The sequence below is a fragment of the Labrus bergylta genome, chromosome 24, assembly GCF_963930695.1.
Source record: "Labrus bergylta chromosome 24, fLabBer1.1, whole genome shotgun sequence".
NCBI classification, from domain to species: Eukaryota; Metazoa; Chordata; class Actinopteri; order Labriformes; family Labridae; genus Labrus; species Labrus bergylta.
Genome location: NC_089218.1, coordinates 1540051 through 1562999, shown reverse-complemented (window position 1 = coordinate 1562999; position 22949 = coordinate 1540051). Strand labels below are relative to the sequence as shown.

The following is a 22949-nucleotide window of genomic DNA, read 5'->3' as shown; positions in this document are numbered from 1 at the left end:
GGAAATTTATTTTCAACAATCCTAATGTCTTGAAATAATAATGATAAAGCCCCTAAAGAGCTCCTAAGCTAAGAAGACTGTGAACATACCCTTGGTGAGGCTCATGCTGGCCCTCTACTGGCATACTCAGACACCAATACAGGAAAGACCTCTCGTTAACCATCATTGATTACAGCTGTGTTGTTTCCTCTCCACGAGTCAGTTGTCTGCAGGGAAGCAGTTGAGAACAGTCAAACATTGAGTCTCAAGTCAATTAAGGGAAATACAGTAAAACAAAGTGATATTTTCAAGCTAAAGAAGACAATGAACTGAATTGTGAAGCTTGTCAAACTTCTTTCTCACTACAAACAACAGTAAGTGAGCATATCAACAAAATATGCTGGATACTTCAGCTTGCTTCCTGCTGTAGGTAGTAGCAACTAGGAGTTAGCTTTTTTGGTCAAAGATGGAAAAAAAAAGCTGAATTATACTTCACAGTGACAACTGCAGTGGGTCTTAACTTTAAGACTGGGACACGTCGACACCGTTATAGAAAAGAGAAAACTTCCGAGAAGTAAGTCAGATACTTTTTCCTTTTTACATTTTATGTCTCACTGGGTAGCCTATCTGTCTTTCTACTTGCTGGCTTGTTTGCGTCCTGATGGCTAACTTTCTTAAAAACTGTTTTCAAAGGAACGATTGAAGCGGCTACAGGACATGATATGAAAACTTTGTTGCCATGGAAGGAAATCACTTGAAAATGTGAGTTGAAATCTTTGAAGTGTTGCACTTTCTGTCTCAGTAGCCTACCTGCTTTCTTCTTGATGACTAACCTTCATAAACTTGTCTTAACAGGAACATTTTGCCATGAAAAAACCTTCCAAATGTGAGTCCATTTTTTATTATTTATTTTTCTGTCTATCTCCCCTGACCAGTTTTCTTTGCTAAACCTGTTTGCTGCTGTGTTTGTTTGTTTGTTTGTAACTGCTGGCTGTGTTCTGTTGATGATTTGGAGGTTTTGCTATGAGCTGTGTCTTGTTCTTTTTCTCTGTCTGCTGTGTTGTTTTCTGCTGCCTGGGTATACACGATGAGTGAGAAAGCCCGCCGAGGCTTTTTAAAGTTTTAGAACTTATTGAACTTTGCATTCAGTCGTTCTTCAGACACCTGTCGGCTGTTTGTGTGGAGGTCTGCTTGCTGTTGGTGTGCAACTTCTTCTTCTTGGCTTGTTGGTTTAAATGCAACTTTTTAGAAACAAAGCTTCTGAATTAAAGTGTACTATTCATGCTTTTGATACGGTGGTCTATATTGATAATTTTTGCTTGTGTTTTTATGTTGCTTGTGAGCTTTTGAACAGCTTGTTCACCACCTTTTGAATGTTTGTGTGGTTGTTTGTAGCCTGGGCCCAAAGCCTGCTAGCTGCTGGAAAATCTCCTCTTGCTTGGTTTTCTAAACTTAGCAGGCCCTGGGTGCTTTGTTTCTGAATACTACGCTATTAAATAACAGTTTTGAAGGCATGTTCTTGATACATTGATACTTTTTTGTAAGACTTGATATGTGTCTGTTTGCTTAAAATTCCATTTTGAAATTAACCTAAAAAGTCGTAGCCCTCAGAAACCATATCTCACGATAGTGATTTGTTTTTGTTTTTTTAAACTTTCGGCTGCTTTTAGCTTCTGTTATGAACAGTGTCACCATTTATAAAGAAGAAATATAGCACTTAAAGTCTTGTGTTTACTTAAAAAAGGACATTTTCTATTTTCATGACACAACTGAAATATATATATATATATATATATATATATATATAACAATTTGTATTTATTAACTTTATTAACTTTGTATTCTTTTTTCCCATCTTTTGCTACTTTTTTCTCTTTCTGCTTGATAGCTGATTTGCTTCCTTAAATAGGGGATAATAGTAGTTAAAAGGAATGAGGAATACATATGCAACTGTTGCCTCCTCTTGTCTATATTGAGTTACATTAGTATGCAAATATTAATAACAAATGTAAATATTTCACAATATCAGCAACAGGCTCAATTTTAGGACCACAGGTACAGTTACAACTATCTTCTTTGGTGAGCAGTGTTTCTACTTTTAACTTCTACTCTAGTACCAAAAGTGCTGGAAGTGGTATGGCTGCACTGTGTATATCCATGGCACCCTATAGTTTGTATGTTTTTGCAGTGTTTTCAGATTTTAACAGGTAGGTATACCAAGTCTATCATATGTGAAAACCTTAGGTCGTCTGTGTTGTTATCTCAGCCACATTACCTCATCATTGCTGGAAACACTTGGAAAAGGTGAGGGGGACAGCATCCTCCACAGGTGGATCATCAATGTAGTTGTCTTGTTGATTTGTAGGGTATTGTGCTACAACTCAGGTATGTTTTCCCCAGACTGAATACATTCAAGCCCTGGCTGTGTGGTAGTGGACACAGGATCCACTGTCTCAGGTGAGCATGGTTGGAACTGCTGAAGTGGCACAGGATAATAATCATGATCACATTGGCAGAGATGATTACAATATAAAATCCTGGCTCTCCCATTTCCTTTTTCAGGTCAGAGCTGTCTTTACCCACTCTGCGCACAACTGTGTGGATAGTGTCATGACATTGCTTTTTATCAAGAACCTTTTCATCCACTTTTTCACCAGCTTAAACATCATGTTTCTTTTGAAATGAAGTAAAGGAGACCTAGACGGACGTTTTGGCCCCACGCAGTAGTGAAATGTAACCTTTCTCAGCCGTGTATTGTTCACTTAAGAGGCTGAGTAGCCTATATGTGGGTTACGTTACAACACTAACCTGTTTTTAGCCTGGGGATAGGCTAACTTGACATGGGGTCCCCTGCTGAACTATCATGCCTAAAGACTGAGCATCTTTCTCTGGAAAAGCTCATCCATGAACTCCTGCATTTCCAGTCACAGATCTCCTGGCTCCGGTTGGCCGGTGTAACTGTCCTCCCTACGTGTGTGGGTACGCAGTTCGACAGTCAGCCAAACTCCATTCAAATGATGAGTGAGTCAGTTTCTCAGTTGATCTTGTTTATTCATCAAGGTTGAATTCAGAGTGAAAAACTATAACAAAGAAAATGCACAGATTAGCAAGGTGCTATAAATAACTGAACATAATTAAGTAAAAATTTCACTTGTAATACAATTATAAACTGCATGCTACATTAAGCAAGTGCAAAATACATATTCTGCAACCACATTCTGTCGAAACAACTAAGGACTAGCCACCTTGCAATCATACATAATAAATGACTTACAGCCGTTGCTGTCTTAAGCGTCACAAGTCAGTTTGCACGTGTGCTATGACGATGACAAAAGGAAGAACCTCCTGTTCCTTTTATAGAGTGCACACTTCCTGTTTCCTTTGAAACAAGTGCACTTCCTGTATGAGTTTTTTGCAGGCCAACAGGTGGTGCCATTGCAACACATGACAGAACAGCCGGTGTGGTGCTGTCTGATGACCGGCTCCCTCCACCTCCTGGACTTCTGTGCTGAGAAGCAAGAGGAGGATATCTATGCCTCTTTCTCCGGACCCCCTGGCTAGTGAGTTCTACTTTGAACGTCCAAAATTTCTTTATTTCAGTCGGAACTTGGTTCTGCTGCTCAGGCCATCCTGATTGAACTGCTTTCATCACAAGCTGTAGTTCATCATCCTCTGCTGTAGTTTTTCTTCTGAGATCGGCAGGTGTTCTGTTAGGAGGTTAACTTGTAGTTTTTAATTCTGTTCTTGTAGAAAAGCTCTGCTCAGTGTTTCTGCAATATGCAAGTCTTTACCAGGCTTATAAGACACTTGCAAGTCAAAAGCCTGCAACCTCATCAGCATCCTTTGAAGTCTGGGAGGGGCTTTGTGGAGTCCTTTTTTGAACACTGTCTCAAGTGGTTTATGATCAGACTCCACCTGTACTTGTTTCCCATACAGATACTGTTTGAACTTCTCACATCCTTACACAATAGCTAAGAGTTATTTTTCTATCTGTGCATATATTTTCTGTGTGTCAGTGAGAGACCTGGATCCATAAGCCACAGGCTGCCCCTCCTGCATTATTACAGCTCCCAGTCCTTCAGAGCTTGCATCCACTGACAACGTGACTTCTTTGTTGACATCATAAAACTTGAGCACTGGGGCATCGCTTACCAGTTTTTTCAGACTTTCAAAACTGTGTTGCTGCAGTGTTTCCCAATGCCACACAACATCACCTTCCAACAGTTTCCTGAGTGGTGCACTCACTTCAGACAGGTTCGGAATGAACTTTGAGAGGTACTGCACCATGCCTAAAAACCTCATGAGTGCAGGTTTGTCATGTGGTTGTGTCATGTCCATTACTGCGCTGACCTTTTCTTGGTCTGGTTTCAGGCCTTCTGCACTGAGAATGTGTCCAATGTATCATATCTGTCATTCCAATCTTGCACCTGTCTTTGTTCAACTTGAGATTGATGCTCCGTATTCTGTCCAGAAGCTGTCTCAGTCTTTTATCATGTTGTTCTTTGTCAGCACCCCATACCAGAATGTTGTCCATAACATTCACAACTCCTTCCAGGTCATCCAGTCTCTGAGCAATGCATTTCTGGAAAACCTCCGGAGAAGATCACACACCTAAGGGAAGCCGCTTGAAACAATACCTACCAAAAGGCATGTTAAAGGTGCACAACTTTGAACTGTCCTCATCAAGTTGTATTTGCCAAAACCCTCTGGTTTGTGTCCATGTTTAGGTCATTCTGTCTGCTTTTCAACTACACCAAGTTCCTTCACTTCCTTTCCAGTTCAGTTTTGATTTTGTCTTTTAGTGCTAATGGCACTTTTCTTGGAGGGTGAATAACTGGAGTTACTGCTGGATCAATCTGAATGTGATAATGTCCAGGTACACATCCCAAACCTGTGAACACATCTTTGTAGTCGTTCAGGATGTCTGCTTCAACTTGTTTTTCCACTTCATGGATTCTTTTCATCAGCCCCATTTCTGCACAAGAATCTCCTCCTAAGATAGCTGGTAAGTTGGCTTTAATTATCTGAAATTCCAACTCATGCATTGCAGTTTTGTACTTACACATCAACTTTGCCATACCTAACGGCACCACCCTGTGGCGGGAATATGTCACCAACTTGAAGCTGGACTCCTACAACGTTGCATCCTTCCCAGCCACTTGTTTAAAAATGGTGAGGGGTAAGATGTTGAAATCTACACCAGTATCTAACCTGAATTTGAGTTTTTGGCCAAGTACTTAAGTTCATTTTTTCTGTTTTATTTACTTTTTTTTTTTTAAAAGTGTTGTTTCTCTTGGTTTCTTCATAAGACACATATGAGCATCGTGGTTTTTCCGAGAGCACGCTTTGCACGTTTGACCAAAAGCTGGGCACTTGCAAGGCTCATGTTTGTATCCACATTTTCTGCATTCACTTTTATCATTCATACTGCTGTCTTTGGGCTTTTTTGTAAACGTAATTTTACTTAACTTGGTCACCGCCACTTCAGTTTCCTCATGCAATGCTTTTCAGTTGGCTTTGTGAAGCTTCATTAGCTCTGCAGATATCAACAGCTTTACTTAATGATAAATCAGGTTCTCTCAGCAGTCTGGCTCTAACCTGATCATTAGCGACTCCACACACAATGCGGTCTCTTTATAAGTGAGTCTGTGAGGTGGTCAGACTCACAGTCCTTGGCCTTTTTTTTCAGGTCAGTCACATATGCATCAATTGACTCACTCTTGCCTTGGATCCTTGTGAAAAACATCTCGTACACATCTCGTGGTTAAGCCTAGTTTACCACACATCACAGAAACCAGTCATTTAATAAGCATAGTCTGACTCCTTTCAAAACTAGTCTTACCTCATCTTGCAAATCAATGAAGCAGTTTTTCTGTACAACACTCTAGATCTCTAGTCTGTCCCACTCTCTGAGGAGACAGGTGATCTGCGAACTGAGCTGTTTTAGTTCTGGGCCTGATGGTTTCATTCAATACAGTTTGTACTGAATCACAGGTCCAATAGTTGGATCATTTTTTTTTGGTCTTGTGTAATTTGTCCTATAATTTGCCCATGTTTTGTCTGCATCTTATCTCACATTGATTTGAGAAACCCATGGACGAAGACACGTTAGATTCATCCTGATTTTCCACTGCTTGTGTAGCTGCTCCAATAACATTATGACGTTTCCTCTGAACACTCTTTCATAACTGTTTCTATATCCAAAGGCATTTGGGACAAACTGTCTGCATCGATACTTTCCTTACCAGGGCCATATTTGATACCAACATTCTGCTGCCCAACGGCACCCAGTCGCATTCAGCTTGGCAGTAGACAGAACATGGGTAAGTTGGTTATTGTCCCTGTATACAGTGGAGAATGGTGCATAGTAAAGGTAATCACAAAATCTTTGATTGCCCATTTAAGAGCTAAGAACTCTAACTGCCCAAATACAGATGGTAAGTCTTCTCAGCTGCAGTTAAAGTCCGGGATCCATAAGCAGTCACATGAAGCTTTCCATTTTGCCTTTGGTACAATACAGCATCCAGTCCCTGGTAAGATGCATCAGCGTGGAAACTCTGGGAAGGCAGGAACAGGACGTTGAACAAGACAGTCTATCAATGTTGACTGGTTAACATCTTTCCACTCAATCAGTGTACTGGATACTAAAACTCTTTGCAGGGGCTTTAAGCAGGTCATACAAGGGGCTGGCAATAGGTGAACAATCTTTTATATACTGCCAGTAATAACTTAAAAGTCCTAACATGGCTCTTAACTCACCCACAGTGCCTGGCCGTTTGTCTTTCAGAGCTCTTACTGCAGAAGTATCAGGCGGATCCATCCTGCTCCCAGCTGCAGACACAATCCTCCCCAGGTATCTCACTTCTGCTTTAAACCATTCACATTTTCTTTGTTTTAGTTCATCCCATACTCCCTCAAATGCTGCAGCACCTTTCCGAACATGATCTTCAAAAGTTCTGCTAAATACAAGGACATCATCAAGATATGGCACACATATTTCAATCCTTTAACCCACCAAGCACTCCGTGCAGTGCTGAAGTGCTGCCAGTGCATTTATGAGTCAAAACGGGATTCTGATCCACTCGACCCCAGGGGGTCACAAAAGCAGTTAAGGGTCTACTGTCTTTGGCCATGATGGTGGTATGCCTTACCCTGGTTGAGCATTGAAAAGAGTGTTTCCTCCCAGATTGTCCATAATGTCCTGTTCTCTAGGTATTGGATGGCAGTCTGAGTGAGTCTTCCTGTTGAGCTCCCTGTAGTCAATACATAGCGCAAAGAACCATCCTTTTTTCTAACAAAGAAGACGGGGAAAGAGTAGGATGAAGTGGACTTTTCTCACCAACCTTGTCCTATCAAGTAAGTAGTCTTTCATTTCTTCGTTTAAGGATTATGGAACAGAAAAACATGTTTTTGAGACTGATTTTCAACATCGCCTATGTCGTCATAATTTCTGGAGAATGACCCTGACTCCTCTCTTAACATTGGGGTTACCATTTGTCTTCTGGTTTTCATCAAGGTGTGTCAAATCAACAGGAGGATCCCATTGTACCCTGTCTTGATCCCATGTCTTTTCACTGGAAGTCTGAGCCCGGACATGGTTGATGGATGCACTTGGCAGGTGATCTGTCTTTCTGAAGAAATTTACAGGATACACTGACCTAATAGACTGCTCAGTTCCAATAAAAGTTCTCCCTGGCAGTGTGATGTCATTACTCGTCGGGTTTTGAACATTAACAATATTCTTTGGGGCCCTGCCTGTACTGATACAATAGTATCATGAAAGTCTAGTTCTTCAGGCCATCGGGGGTTCTCATGAGGCTCAAAAAATGGTCTTATCCTCTCTAAAAGGTGGGGCCTGTACTGGACACTCATTCTGCATGGAGCCATGTTTAGGCACACGGATTCTCTCATTTGTTGTCCTCACATTAGGTTCAAATGTTTTCCTACACTCACTGCCTTAATGAAGGTCTTGGCTTTGTTCTTCCTAAGATGAGGAAAAGTTATTTTTACTGCCTTCACTAGCTTTTCTTTGTCCCCATGTTTACTATCCAATACAAGGCGTTCAATAACATTAAAGCCTATAATAGGACACTGCTGTTGCTCTCCCTTTAGTGCTAATATGGGTATTATTAACTAATTAAGGATACTTAGAGCCCATCGATGTATGGCATTTCTGTACCATTAGCTGCTTTGACTGGTTTCTCTGATTTGGGAGACCTCAGATCTTTTAACAACACCATATCAGAACAGATTCCGGGGGCAGAGTAGCTGTGCGTTGGTGGTTGGTGTTTTTCTTTTCCACAGGAACGTCACTTGACTGGACTGTACTCACATTAGTTCCCCTTGATGGAGCAATGTGTTTCTTTTTGTCCCGTCTCTCTTTTTCGTTATTGCAGGCGATGTTCAATTTCTCCATTAGCAGTTCATCTGAAGTGCTCGTTTGCAGGAGGTAAGGCTGTAGGTCACTTTTATATTGTCATTCTGCAGGCCAGTTAAAACAGTATGCATGAAGAGACTGTGAACTAATGCATATTTTAAGGCAGTAACAACTTCCTGAGAAGCAAACAAGATTTTCTGCCTCGTTCCATCTTATCAGAACATTCTGTCTCTTTAGTGCCCTGAGCTTCAGAGGTGAGTTGTTTGTATAACTCTGTGGCACCTTTCTCCTGGTAATGACATCTAAGAATTCTGCAAAGGGCAGAAAGTGTCAGTTTGTCCTTCCCCTCTAAGTAACTCCTTAGCTGAAGGCCTGGGGCTGTGTTCACAAGGCTTCCTAAGTACTAAGTACCTTAGAGTTGTTCCTGGTGACAAAATTCTAAAATAATTCTTAAAATCAAGATGTTTTCTAAGAATTACGACTAGATCCTGGAAGATCCCATGTTGCTAACATGTCTTCTCAATCTTATAGTGCTTTGTGTACAGTATTTATCTGAAATAGGGGTGAATAGTAGTAAAGAGGAATGAAGAAAACACACAAATGTGGCCTCTGCTCACCTGTATTCAGTGAAGAAGCAGAGCGCGATCTCCCACTTCTGGAGCCTTGAGGAATTACCAACAGATCACAGACCAATAAACTCACTCATAAAAGCATATATATAAACTATCTGTATTCCTTTCTTATTAAACTGACTGAATAATCTTAACAGATATTTAAATACATTTCCAACTGAAAATTAAACAACTTCTAATGAAAAGGTAAAACTATAATAACAGAGAATTAAATGAAATGATTAGTCATGTCTGACGCATACTACCTGTCACACTGACTGTGTTCTTGTATATGATTTGGATGTATTGCTCTGGACTGCATCTAGTTAGCTGTGTGCTGTATTGTTTCTGCTGTGTTTTTGGCTTTTGACAGTTTTGTAACTGATTCACCTTTGCATTCAACGGAAGTTTAGACACTTCTGTTGACTAATACAGGTGATTTGTATTTAGCCTGTACAGGAGGTCTGCTTGCTGTTGGTTTACTTGCATGAGAGGTTGCTTGAATCAGCCGGCCTTGAAGGGTACATTTTTTTAATAAGGATTTTACATCAAATTTATTTTCCTTATTTGGATCATACTTTGTGTTTTGAGCTGTGAAAAGTTGGAATGTGAAATGAAAAAGCTTTGTTGTTTCTGCTGTCTGTGTATAATGAAAGCCTGTCTAGGTGTTGAAAATTTTAGGATTGATTCAATTTTGCATTCAATGGTTGGCTTGTTAGGGTGTGAATGTTCCTGGTAATGAAGGTCTGTAAGCTGCTGGTTATACTTTTTTGCTTGTTTGTTTTTGTTCAGTTTTAGCTAAATGAGTGGGTTTCTCAGCTTTGATAACAGAACAGTTTGTAAGTCATGTTTTCAAAACATGCATGTTGATTTTTCTTGTTGTAAACAATATTACAGTACCGAGCACCAATCTCGTAGCGAGGAACATCTTTGAATGCAACTTACAATATTCACCTGCCTCTTTAACTGCATTTCTGGGACATAGAACATGCACCAAAACTCACCAAAGAATGCACTGAAATAAAAAGTTTGTGAAATGTACGTGTGAAATTGCTTTTGTGTCTGTCTGGTCATGGTATTTTCATCAAAAATTATATTTTCATCTAAATTTGAGGTGATTTCATCAAATGGTGCGGTTGTTTAAAAAAACATTTAGTTTAATGTAATTAAAAGGTCCTATTTGTTATATAAAAAGTCATATATTCACCTAAAATTGCTTTTTTTATCCATTAAAAATCATTTTTTCATAATGAGGTTGTGAAATCCAAATTCTTTCTTTCATCAATTTGCGACAGGTCTGCATTCAACCTATTTTGATCAACATTTGATTTTCACAAATGTACAAATTGTCCAATAAAAATTGTTTACTCATACTGTTTTTTCAATCATATTTTCATCAAAAGTCGTGCTTTCTTCAAAATTTGCAATATTCATCAAAAGAATAATTTTCATAAAAATTTGCGATTTTATTCATCCGAAAGCGCATTTTCATCAAAAATCCTACTTTCATCAACATTTGCGATTTCATTCATCCGAAGGCGCCTTTTAGTCAAAAATCCCACTTTTGTCATCATTCTCGTCGAAAATCCTACTTCACCATTTGCTATTTCATTCATCCGAAAACACATTTTTGTCGAAAATCCTTCATTCTTCAAAATTTGCGATTTCATTCATCTGAAAGCGCTTTTTCGCCGAAAATCCTTCTTTCGTCAACATTTGCAATTTCATTCATCCAAAAGCGCATTTTCGTCGAAAACCCTACTTTTGTCAACATTTTTCTTGAAAATCCTTCATACGTCGAAATTCCTACTTTCTTCAACATTTGCGATTTCATTCATCTGAAAACGCTTTTTCGTCAAAACTCCTACTTTCGTCAACATATTTACGTCGAAATTCCTACTTTTGTCAACACTTGCGATTTCATTCATCCGAAGGTGCATTTTCGACAAAAATCCTACTTTCGTTGAAATTCCTACTTTCGTCGAAATTCCTACTTTCTTCAACATTTGCGATTTCATTCATCTGAAGGCGCTTTTTCGTCAACATTTTCATCGAAATTCCTACTTTTGTCAACATTTGCGATTTCATTCATCTGAAAGCGCTTTTTCGTCAAAAATCCCACTTTCGTCAACATTTTCTTTGAAAATCCTAATTTCTTCATGTGCGATTTCATTCACTTGACAGCGCTTTTTCGTCGAAAATCCTTCATTCTTCAACATTTGCGATTTCATTCACTTGACAGCGCTTTCTCGTCAAAAATCCCACTTTCGTCAACATTTTCTTTGAAAATCCTAATTTCTTCATGTGCGATTTCATTCATCTGAAGGCGCTTTTTCGTCAACATTTTCATCGAAAATCCTACTTTTGTCAACATTCGCGATTTCATTCATCCGAAGGCGCACTTTCGTCGAAAATCCTACTTTTGTCAACATTCGCGATTTCATTCATCCGAAGGCGCACTTTCGTCGAAAATCCTACTTTTGTCAACATTCGCGATTTCATTCATCTGAAAGCGCTTTTTCGTCAACATTTTCATCGAAATTCCTACTTTTGTCAACATTTGCGATTTCATTCATCTGAAGGCGCTTTTTCGTCAACATTTTCGTCGAAAATCCTACTTTTGTCAACATTTGCGATTTCATTCATCTGAAAGCGCTTTTTTGTCAAAAATCCTACTTTCGTTATTATTTGCGATTTCATTCATCCAAAAGCGTATTTTCGCCGAAAATCCTACTTTCGTTATTATTTGCGATTTCATTCATCCGAAAACGCTTTTTCGTCGAAAATCCTACTTTCGTTATTATTTGCGATTTCATTCATCCGAAAACGCTTTTTCGTCGAAAATCCTACTTTCGTCAACATTTGCGATTTCATTCACTTGAAAGCGCATTTTCGGCAAAAATCCTGTTTTCGTCGAAAATCCTACTTTCGTCAACATTTGCGATTTCATTCACTTGAAAGCGCATTTTCGGCAAAAATCCTGTTTTCGTCGAAAATCCTACTTTCGTTATTATTTGCAATTTCATTCATCCGAAAACGCTTTTTCGTCGAAAATCCTACTTTCGTTATTATTTGCAATTTCATTCATCCGAAAACGCTTTTTCGTCGAAAATCCTACTTTTGGCAACATTTGCAATTTCATTCATCTGAGAGCGCTTTTTCGTCGAAAATCCTACTTTCGATGAAATTCCTACTTTCTTCAACATTTGCGAATTCATTCATCTGAAGGCGCTTTTTCGTCGAAAACCCTACTTTTGTCAACATTTGCGATTCCATTCATTCAAAAGTGCTTTTTCGTCAAAAATCCTACTTTCGTCAACATTTGCGATTTCATTCATCTGAAAACGCTTTTTCGCCGAAAATCCTACTTTCGTCAACATTTGCGATTTCATTCACTTGAAAGCGCATTTTCGGCAAAAATCCTGTTTTCGTCGAAAATCCTACTTTCGGCAACATTTGCAATTTCATTCATCCAAAAGCGTATTTTTGTCGAAAATCCTACTTTCGTCAACATTTGCGATTTCATTCATCTGAAAGCGTATTTTCGTCGAAAATCCTACTTTCGTCAACATTTGCGATTTCATTCATCTGAAAGCGTATTTTCGTCGAAAATCCTACTTTCGTCAACATTTGCGATTTCATTCATCCGAAAGCGCATTTTCGCCGAAAATCCTACTTCCGTCATTATTTGCGATTTCATTCATCCGAAAGCGCATTTTTGTCGAAACTCCCACTTTTGTCAACATTTGCGATTGCATTCATCCAAAAGCGTATTTTTGTCGAAACTCCTACTTATCCAACATTTGCAATTTCATTCATCTGAGAGCGCTTTTTCGTCGAAAATCCTACTTTCGTCAACATTTCCATTTCATTCACTTGAAAGCGCATTTTCGGCAAAAATCCTGTTTTCGTCGAAAATCCTACTTTCGTCAACATTTCCATTTCATTCACTTGAAAGCGCATTTTCGGCAAAAATCCTGTTTTCGACAAAAATCCTACTTTCGTCGAAATTCCTACTTTTGTCAACATTTGCGATTCCATTCATTCAAAAGTGCTTTTTCGTCAAAAATCTTAATTTCGTCAACATTTGCGATTCCATTCATCCGAAAGCGCTTTTTCGACAAAAATCCTACTTTCGTCGAAATTCCTACTTTTGTCAACATTTGCGATTCCATTCATTCAAAAGTGCTTTTTCGTCAAAAATCTTAATTTCGTCAACATTTGCGATTTCATTCATCTGAAAGTGCTTTTTCGTCAAAAATCCTACTTTCGTCAACATCTGCAGTTTCATTCACTTGAAAGCGCATTTTCGGCAAAAATCCTTCATTCTTCAAAATTTGCGATTTCATTCATCTGAGAGCGCTTTTTCGTCGAAAATCCTACTTTTGTCAACATTCCCGATTTCATTCATCCGAAGGCGCATTTTCGTCGAAAATCCGACTTTCTTCAACATTTGCGATTTCATTCATCTGAAAACGCTTCTTCGTCAAAAATCCTACTTTCGTCAACATTTGCGATTTCATTCATCTGAAAACGCTTCTTCGTCAAAAATCCTACTTTCGTCAACATTTGCGATTTCATTCATCTGAAAACGCTTTTCCGCCGAAAATCCTACTTTCGTCAACATTTGCGATTTCATTCATCCAAAAGCGTATTTTTGTCGAAAATCCTACTTTTGCCAACATTTGCAATTTCATTCATCCAAAAGCGTATTTTTGTCGAAAATCCTACTTTCGTCAACATTTGCGATTTCATTCATCTGAGAGCGCTTTTTCGTCGAAAATCCTACTTTCGTCAACATTTGCGATTTCATTCATCTGAGAGCGCTTTTTCGTCGAAAATCCTACTTTCGTCAACATTTGCGATTTCATTCATCCAAAAGCGTATTTTTGTCGAAACTCCTACTTTTGTCAACATTTGCGATTTCATTCATCCGAAAACGCTTTTTCGTCGAAAATCCTACTTTTGTCAACATTTGCGATTTCATTCATCCGAAAACGCTTTTTCGTCGAAAATCCTACTTTCGTCAACATTTGCGATTTCATTCATCCGAGAGCGCTTTTTCGTCGAAAATCCTACTTTTGTCAACATTTGCGATTTCATTCATCCGAGAGCGCTTTTTCGTTGAAAATCCTACTTTCGTTATTATTTGCAATTTCATTCATCCGAAAGCGGATTTTCGGCAAAAATCCTGTTTTCGTCGAAAATCCTACTTTCGTTATTATTTGCAATTTCATTCATCCGAAAGCGGATTTTCGGCAAAAATCCTGTTTTCGTCGAAAATCCTACTTTCGTTATTATTTGCGATTTCATTCATCCAAAAGCGTATTTTTGTCGAAACTCCTACTTTTGTCAACATTTGCAATTTCATTCATCCAAAAGCGTATTTTTGTCGAAACTCCTACTTTTGTCAACATTTGCAATTTTATTCACTTGAAAGCGCATTTTCGGCAAAAATCCTGTTTTCGTCGAAAATCTTACTTTCGTCAACATTTGCGATTTCATTCATCCGAAAACGCTGTTTCGTCGAAAATCCTACTTTTGTCAACATTTGCGATTTCATTCATCCGAAAACGCTTTTTCGCCGAAAATCCTACTTTTGTCAACATTTGCGATTTCATTCACTTGAAAGCGCATTTTCGGCAAAAATCCTGTTTTCGTCGAAAATCCTACTTTCGTCAACATTTGCGATTTCATTCATCTGAGAGCGCTTTTTCGTCGAAAATCCTACTTTCGTCAACATTTGCGATTTCATTCATCTGAAAGCGCATTTTTGTCAAAACTCCTGTTTTCGTCGAAAATCCTACTTTTGTCAACATTTGCGATTTCATTCATCCAAAAGCGTATTTTTGTCAAAAATCCTACTTTCGTCAACATTTGCGATTTCATTCATCCGAAAACGCTTTTTCGCCGAAAATCCTACTTTTGTCAACATTTGCAATTTCATTCATCCGAAAACGCTTTTTCGTTGAAAATCCTACTTTTGTCAACAATTGCGATTTCATTCACTTGAAAGCGCATTTTCGGCAAAAATCCTGTTTTCGTCGAAAATCCTACTTCCGTCATTATTTGCGATTTCATTCATCCGAAAGCGCATTTTTGTCGAAACTCCCACATTTGTCAACATTTGCAATTTCATTCATCCAAAAGCGTATTTTTGTCGAAAATCCTACTTTTGTCAACATTTGCAATTTCATTCATCCAAAAGCGTATTTTTGTCGAAAATCCTACTTTCGTCAACATTTGCGATTTCATTCACTTGAAAGCGCATTTTCGGCAAAAATCCTACTTTCGTCAACATTTGCGATTTCATTCACTTGAAAGCGCATTTTCGGCAAAAATCCTACTTTCGTCAACATTTGCGATTTCATTCATCTGAAAGCGCATTTTCGCCGAAAATCCTACTTTTGTCAACATTTGCGATTTCATTCATCCAAAAGCGTATTTTTGTCGAAACTCCTACTTTTGCCAACATTTGCAATTTCATTCATCTGAGAGCGCTTTTTCGTCGAAAATCCTACTTTCGTCAACATTTGCGATTTCATTCACTTGAAAGCGCATTTTCGGCAAAAATCCTGTTTTCGGCAAAAATCCTACTTTCGTCAACATTTGCAATTTCATTCTTTTGAGAGCGCTTTTTCGTCGAAAATCCTACTTTCGTCAACATTTGCGATTTCATTCATCCGAAAACGGTTTTTCGTCGAAAATCCTACTTTCGTCAACATTTGCGATTTCATTCATCCGAAAACGGTTTTTCGTCGAAAATCCTACTTTCGTCAACATTTGCGATTTCATTCATCCAAAAGCGTATTTTTGTCGAAACTCCTACTTTTGTCAACATTTGCAATTTCATTCATCCAAAAGCGTATTTTTGTCGAAAATCCTACTTTCGTCAACATTTGCAATTTCATTCATCCAAAAGCGTATTTTTGTCGAAACTCCTACTTTTGTCAACATTTGCAATTTCATTCATCTGAAAGCGCATTTTTGTCAAAACTCCTGTTTTCGTCGAAAATCCTACTTTCGTCAACATTTGCGATTTCATTCATCTGAAAGCGTATTTTCGTCGAAAATCCTACTTTCGTCAACATTTCCGATTTCATTCACTTGAAAGCGCATTTTCGTCAAAAATCCTGTTTTCGTCAACATTTCCGATTTCATTCATCCGAAAACGCTTTTTCGGCGAAAATCCTACTTTCGTCAACATTTGCGATTTCATTCACTTGAAAGCGCATTTTCGGCAAAAATCCTGTTTTCGTCGAAAATCCTACTTTCGTCAACATTTGCGATTTCATTCACTTGAAAGCGCATTTTCGGCAAAAATCCTGTTTTCGTCGAAAATCCTACTTTCGTTATTATTTGCAATTTCATTCATCCGAAAACGCTTTTTCGTCGAAAATCCTACTTTCGTTATTATTTGCAATTTCATTCATCCGAAAACGCTTTTTCGTCGAAAATCCTACTTTTGGCAACATTTGCAATTTCATTCATCTGAGAGCGCTTTTTCGTCGAAAATCCTACTTTCGATGAAATTCCTACTTTCTTCAACATTTGCGAATTCATTCATCTGAAGGCGCTTTTTCGTCGAAAACCCTACTTTTGTCAACATTTGCGATTCCATTCATTCAAAAGTGCTTTTTCGTCAAAAATCCTACTTTCGTCAACATTTGCGATTTCATTCATCTGAAAACGCTTTTTCGCCGAAAATCCTACTTTCGTCAACATTTGCGATTTCATTCACTTGAAAGCGCATTTTCGGCAAAAATCCTGTTTTCGTCGAAAATCCTACTTTCGGCAACATTTGCAATTTCATTCATCCAAAAGCGTATTTTTGTCGAAAATCCTACTTTCGTCAACATTTGCGATTTCATTCATCTGAAAGCGTATTTTCGTCGAAAATCCTACTTTCGTCAACATTTGCGATTTCATTCATCTGAAAGCGTATTTTCGTCGAAAATCCTACTTTCGTCAACATTTGCGATTTCATTCATCCGAAAGCGCATTTTCGCCGAAAATCCTACTTCCGTCATTATTTGCGATTTCATTCATCCGAAAGCGCATTTTTGTCGAAACTCCCACTTTTGTCAACATTTGCGATTGCATTCATCCAAAAGCGTATTTTTGTCGAAACTCCTACTTATCCAACATTTGCAATTTCATTCATCTGAGAGCGCTTTTTCGTCGAAAATCCTACTTTCGTCAACATTTCCATTTCATTCACTTGAAAGCGCATTTTCGGCAAAAATCCTGTTTTCGTCGAAAATCCTACTTTCGTCAACATTTGCGATTTCATTCATCTGAGAGCGCTTTTTCGTCGAAAATCCTACTTTCGTCAACATTTGCGATTTCATTCATCCGAGAGCGCTTTTTCGTCGAAAATCCTACTTTCGTCAACATTTGCAATTTCATTCATCCAAAAGCGTATTTTTGTCGAAAATCCTACTTTCGTCAACATTTGCGATTTCATTCACTTGAAAGCGCATTTTCGGCAAAAATCCTACTTTCGTCAACATTTGCGATTTCATTCACTTGAAAGCGCATTTTCGGCAAAAATCCTACTTTCGTCAACATTTGCGATTTCATTCATCTGAAAGCGCATTTTCGCCGAAAATCCTACTTTTGTCAACATTTGCGATTTCATTCATCCAAAAGCGTATTTTTGTCGAAACTCCTACTTTTGCCAACATTTGCAATTTCATTCATCTGAGAGCGCTTTTTCGTCGAAAATCCTACTTTCGTCAACATTTGCGATTTCATTCATCCAAAAGCGTATTTTTGTCGAAACTCCTACTTTTGTCAACATTTGCAATTTCATTCATCCAAAAGCGTATTTTTGTCGAAAATCCTACTTTCGTCAACATTTGCGATTTCATTCATCCGAAAACGCTTTTTCGTCGAAAATCCTACTTTTGTCAACATTTGCAATTTCATTCATCCAAAAGCGTATTTTTGTCGAAACTCCTACTTTTGTCAACATTTGCAATTTCATTCATCCAAAAGCGTATTTTTGTCGAAAATCCTACTTTCGTCAACATTTGCGATTTTATTCATCTGAAAGCGTATTTTCGTCGAAAATCCTACTTTCGTCAACATTTGCAATTTCATTCATCCGAAAGCGCATTTTCGCCGAAAATCCTACTTCCGTCATTATTTGCGATTTCATTCATCCGAAAGCGCATTTTTGTCGAAACTCCCACTTTTGTCAACATTTGCAATTTCATTCATCCAAAAGCGTATTTTTGTCGAAAATCCTACTTTCGTCAACATTTGCGATTTCATTCATCTGAAAGCGCATTTTCGCCGAAAATCCTACTTTTGTCAACATTTGCGATTTCATTCATCCAAAAGCGTATTTTTGTCGAAACTCCTACTTTTGTCAACATTTGCGATTTCATTCATCCGAAAACGCTTTTTCGTCGAAAATCCTACTTTTGTCAACATTTGCAATTTCATTCATCCGAAAGCGCATTTTCGGCAAAAATCCTGTTTTCGTCGAAAATCCTACTTTCGTTATTATTTTCAATTTCATTCATCCGAAAGCGGATTTTCGGCAAAAATCCTGTTTTCGTTGAAAATCCTACTTTTGTCAACATTTGCGATTTCATTCATCCAAAAGCGTATTTTTGTCGAAACTCCTACTTTTGTCAACATTTGCAATTTCATTCACTTGAAAGCGCATTTTCGGCAAAAATCCTGTTTTCGTCGAAAATCTTACTTTCGTCAACATTTGCGATTTCATTCATCCGAAAACGCTGTTTCGTCGAAAATCCTACTTTTGTCAACATTTGCGATTTCATTCATCCGAAAACGCTTTTTCGCCGAAAATCCTACTTTTGTCAACATTTGCGATTTCATTCATCCGAAAGCGCATTTTCGGCAAAAATCCTGTTTTCGTCGAAAATCCTACTTTCGTCAACATTTGCGATTTCATTCATCTGAGAGCGCTTTTTCGTCGAAAATCCTACTTTCGTCAACATTTGCGATTTCATTCATCCGAAAACGGTTTTTCGTCGAAAATCCTACTTTCGTCAACATTTGCGATTTCATTCATCCGAAAACGGTTTTTCGTCGAAAATCCTACTTTCGTTATTATTTTCAATTTCATTCATCCGAAAGCGGATTTTCGGCAAAAATCCTGTTTTCGTTGAAAATCCTACTTTTGTCAACATTTGCGATTTCATTCATCCAAAAGCGTATTTTTGTCGAAACTCCTACTTTTGTCAACATTTGCAATTTCATTCATCCAAAAGCGTATTTTTGTCGAAACTCCTACTTTTGTCAACATTTGCAATTTCATTCATCCAAAAGCGTATTTTTGTCGAAAATCCTATTTTTGTCAACATTTGCAATTTCATTCATCCAAAAGCGTATTTTTGTCGAAAATCCTACTTTCGTCAACATTTGCGATTTCATTCATCCGAAAACGCTTTTTCGTCGAAAATCCTACTTTTGTCAACATTTGCAATTTCATTCATCCAAAAGCGTATTTTTGTCGAAACTCCTACTTTAGTCAACATTTGCGATTTCATTCATCTGAAAGCGCATTTTTGTCAAAACTCCTGTTTTCGTCGAAAATCCTACTTTCGTCAACATTTGCGATTTCATTCATCTGAAAGCGTATTTTCGTCGAAAATCCTACTTTCGTCAACATTTCCGATTTCATTCACTTGAAAGCGCATTTTCGTCAAAAATCCTGTTTTCGTCAACATTTGCGATTTCATTCATCTGAAAGCGTATTTTCGTCGAAAATCCTACTTTCGTCAACATTTGCGATTTCATTCACTTGAAAGCGCATTTTCGTCGAAAATCCTACTTTCGTCAACATTTGCGATTTCATTCACTTGAAAGCGCATTTTCGGCAAAAATCCTGTTTTCGTCGAAAATCCTACTTTCGTCATTATTTGCGATTTCATTCATCCGAAAGCGCATTTTCGCCGAAAATCCTACTTTCGTCAACATTTGCGATTTCATTCACTTGAAAGCGCATTTTCGTCGAAACTCCTACCTTTGTCAACATTTGCAATTTCATTCATCCAAAAGCGTATTTTTGTCGAAAATCCTACTTTCGTCATTATTTGCGATTTCATTTATCCGAAGGCGCATTTTCGCCGAAAATCCTACTTCCGTCATTATTTGCAATTTCATTCATCTGAGAGCGCTTTTTCGTCGAAAATCCTACTTTCGTCAACATTTGCAATTTCATTCACTTGAAAGCGCTTTCTCGTCAAAAATTCCTCTTTCGTCATCATTCTCGTCGAAAATCCTACTTCACCATTTGCGATTTCATTCATCCGAAAACACATTTTCGTCAAAAATCCTCCTTTTGTCAACATTTGCGGTTTCATTCATTCGAAAGCGCATTTTCGTCAACGTTTGCGACTTTATTCACCCAAAAGCGCAATTTTGTCAACATTTGTGATTTCATTCATCCGAAAACACATTTTCGTCGAAAATCCTACTTTTGTCAACATTTTCGTCGTAAATCTATTTTTTGTCAACATTAGCGATTTTATTCATCCGAAAGCGTATTTTGCGCAACATTTGCTGTTGTTGTTTTAATAGTTCAAACTGTTTTATTTAATGAATTTTCAAGTAACTACTGTGCTGCTATAGTGGTTTCAACAAAAAATTAACTGAGAAAAAGATGGGCATTTTATAGCTCATAAATTATTAATGATTAATTGATAACTGATCGTTAAGGTGTTCAACTATCAGTTACGAAAAATGACTGAAATGGGCAACCCTATTCATAACCAATGTACATATTTCACAATATCACTAACACGCTGATCAAAATATTGACACAGCAATGTATCCTCCTCCTGAATTGTATCTCTGCTGCTAAATACTATTTTAACGTAAGTTAATCGGCAAAAGCCAAAGTTGACAGCAGGATTTAAAACCATGTGAGAAGAAATTGGGAAAGTGGTTCCAAACCTTTTTCCTTGGAGCACCTACTTAAGAAAAGCGCAGCCCACACAGGACTCAAACGAAAAATAATTAAAATAAAGTCCTTCCAAAATTACACCCCATTTTATGCATTAAAAATTTATAAAGTACAAAAAAGAATATATAGTGAGGAAAATTATATCTAGACTATGAATCAATAATAAAAACAACGGAATTTGTTTGATATTTATGGAATTTGTTAGCTTAACTTTTACTAAAATTAGAGTATTCATTTGATGTCAAATGGCACCGGACGCTAGGGATGACTCACCTCTTTTAGTTGATGGTAGCACCTGTTGTCTGTCCACTGTAGTCATCTTCTTGTTGATCTTCATGTTCCTCGTTTGTCACATTATCACCTTGTTGCTTCTGTCCATCTGGTTTGCGGCTTTTTAAAATAAAAAAACTATACAATTTTAGTCTGTTAGCTAGTTAGGATGAGCCGCAAGCTGTAGCCAATTAATTGTTGTTATGACGCTGTTGTCCTGTGTTTGCAGGTTGGTCACAGTGTCCTCCAATTGAGCAATATATTTATAATAGGCCCAAATATTTTTGTTAGAACTTGCATGATATACCACATTGCTGATGACTTAAAATGATTTATTTTCTACACTAGTTCACAGTTGAGTTCCCGTCTCGCAGCTCTTTCTTTTGAAGTGCTGGAGAGGCCGCCAAATCTGGCAACACTGCATTGAGTCGAGAATAATCCTGTGTTCGAGACCAGCCTGCGCAGAAATGATGAAAAGTGTAGTCTTAAAGTCTTTTCCTCCGCAGACACAACTTCCTCCAAGTCAGTGTGGTTCTTTTTAACAGTTAGTTAATTTAAAATGAGTAACGTATCATAATGGCCCATTTAAATTTCACGTATTGTACAATCTTAGCTGTAAATGACCCAAGATGCACACGTTTGAGTGCTCCTAAACTAAAAGTCTGTGATATTATCAATGAACTTAATATAATCTTGGAATGTTAATGGAGCACATAAGGTAGGTGAAGAAGAGCTATGAGCATATAAAAGTTAATAAAATCAAGGCAAAGAAGAAGAATTTTAAAACAACCTTTTCAACTTGTAAATGTTTATTTTTAATTTGAACTAGCTCAATGAGCTGTAAAATGTACTCATATCAAATATTTTAATCCTAATCAAAAAAGCACTTTAATTAAAAGGTATAGGTTGAAAATAAATGCATTATAGCGTTTATAAATCACTTTATATAGAAAGGGCGCCCTCTGGTGGTTAGTTGTTGGTTACTGCACTTAAATAAGAAATTAATCAGACTATTATCATTTGAAGCAAAGTTTGAATATTTCTTATTATAACATTTAATGTAAATGAGATGATTTTCTATTAGGAAACATGCCACAAAGCTGAACCTGATCACAGATGTAACACATCTCTCTCTCCTCCCCAGGTACAGAAGTCTCTGTGATGCAGATGATGCAGAATGGACACAGCAATAATTTTATTACAATAAAGTATTGAACAGACATGATGACCTCTGTGTTTTTTGTACATGTTAAGTCAGCACAATACAATAAGGTGTCACAGGTGAGGGGGTTACATCCAGCCAGTCCCCTTTCCCCCCACCATCCTCCAGCCCCATTGGGTAGGAACTCAAATCTTTCAAAACCAAACGACACAAAACTAGATAAATTAGTTAAAAGGAAAGTTTGAAAAGTAAAATTAAACCTAAGAAGAAAAGGTTTAAGGTAAAAATGCAGCTTTAATATAAGTAATTTACCAAACAATGATGTAAGACTCTAATTATAAGGTATAGTTTGAAAATAAATGCATTTTATCGTTTATAAATCACTTTATATGGAGAGGGCGCCCTCTTGTGGTTAGTTGTTGGTTACTGCACTTAAATAATCAATTAATCAGACTGCTGTTTCTTTGAGTAAATTAAGCACGGAAGGCTGGATGAAGAGCTTTTGCTTTAAAGTAAAATAGAAGAAGTCTATTCATATTACTTGAACATTTAATCTCTGAGCTCTGTGCACAGTAATGTTGAGAAAATCATCTTACCTCGGAG

The 22949-nt window shown here is 37.7% G+C and overlaps 1 long non-coding RNA gene across 2 annotated transcripts; it reads left to right on the top strand.

The window, feature by feature from the left end:
• The first annotated feature begins 207 nt into the window (after positions 1 to 207).
• LOC109997733 (uncharacterized) lies at positions 208 to 22406 on the top strand. 2 transcript variants are annotated; one of them, XR_010665572.1, is made up of 5 exons: positions 208 to 353; positions 478 to 553; positions 673 to 741; positions 835 to 865; positions 22329 to 22406. It is a non-coding gene; the product is annotated as an uncharacterized lncRNA (long non-coding RNA). The 2 variants fall into 2 exon arrangements; XR_003809500.2 differs by having other exon boundaries at positions 208 to 553.
• The last annotated feature ends 543 nt before the right edge of the window (positions 22407 to 22949 follow it).